General features: G+C 48.3%; 1 pseudogene; it reads right to left on the bottom strand.

Annotated features, from left to right (window-relative positions):
- Positions 1-685: 685 nt before the first annotated feature.
- On the bottom strand, positions 686-1,018 carry LOC102444132 (large ribosomal subunit protein eL33 pseudogene; annotated as a pseudogene).
- Between the last annotated feature and the right edge of the window lie 291 nt (positions 1,019-1,309).

Genomic DNA, 1,309 nt, shown 5'->3' with positions numbered 1-1,309 from the left:
AGATTACTTTTGTCTGCAGGGCCTGGCTTCAATCCATCAGTTCCTTCTCTCGCTGCCCACCTTCCCCCTAGCCTGGAAAAGAAAAATAAATAAAAGTTCCACTGATGCTGACACTAGTTCAGCACCAGGGATATGAAAAACACTGGGAGCCCTAGTGTTGACAGGCATCCTGGTTCGCGAGCTGATGAGGCCTGCTCTGATGGAGTCTAGACCAGCTGTGGGACCCCAAAGCAGGCCGGGACCCGGTTATAATGGGCTCGCCAGGGCTGGCCTAAACTTGCTGGGTCCCTGCGCTGAACCTGAAGCTGAAGTCAAAGCCCCACTGCCTAGCACTGTAGCTCAAGGGATTCTACCCAGAGTGTCAGGGCGCAGCTTTTTTACTTTAGTGCTGGGCAGCATGGCTCAGGTTACAGGCCACCTGGATCAGCTGAAAGTGTTGGGCTGTGGCAGGGCCCAGGCAGGCTCAGGCTTCAGTCCCCTCTCCTGGGGTCATGTAATACATTTTTTGTCATCAGGAAGGAGTTGCAGTGCAATGAAGTTTGAGAACCCTTGATATAGATGATAATACGTCTAACCTATGGGGAAAAGCCAGGGACCAGTCTATGTTAGGGCTTCCACTGTTGCTAACACTGAAGGAACCCTAGAATTTTTTTTTAAGTTTCTGAATTTTATTTTTAGTAAAAATTTAGATCCTAGATGGATGCAGCATCACACTGATTCTGTGCCCAATAGCCTTGGCAGGAAGGTTGAATCAGAACTTGGTACAAACCATGCCACTGTTTCTATGGGCACATGTTCCCTTCCTCCACATCACTCGTGTTCTTTTGGGCTTTCCACCAGGAGTCAAGGTGATGTTTTTAGCTTTGTATACATAGGCTCACCTCTTGCCCAAGTAGAATTCAGTCTCGTCATGGGCATAAATGCCTTCAATTTTCAGAAGGGCTGTGTGCTCCCTCTGGTTTCTGAGGCCACATTTATAGCCAGCAAAAATGGTGTTGGACCACAGTCTCCTATCCATGGTAGCATGTCCCATCCCAGCAGTCATCAGGACCTCTACTCCTCAGACTCACCTCCGTGGCTCTGACCCAAGATGGTGGCAAAAGCTAGAATTGACAAGACCGTAGGTGCAGGGGGAAGAATGGTGTTTGTGTTATGAATGTGTGATGCTTGGGTTTTTTCCATGGGCCAGATTTCTAAAGTTGCTTATTTGCCTACTGGTGTGGATAGGCCCCTAGTGGGAGTTTCAAAAGCATCTACTTGCCTATCTCCTATTGATTTCAATGGGATTAGATGCCTAGGCAGTTTTGGA

Source organism: Pelodiscus sinensis, chromosome 2 (genome assembly GCF_052426305.1).
Source record: "Pelodiscus sinensis isolate ZL-2025 chromosome 2, ASM5242630v1, whole genome shotgun sequence".
NCBI lineage: Eukaryota > Metazoa > Chordata > Testudines > Trionychidae > Pelodiscus > Pelodiscus sinensis.
This window is presented reverse-complemented; position numbering and strand designations above follow the sequence as displayed.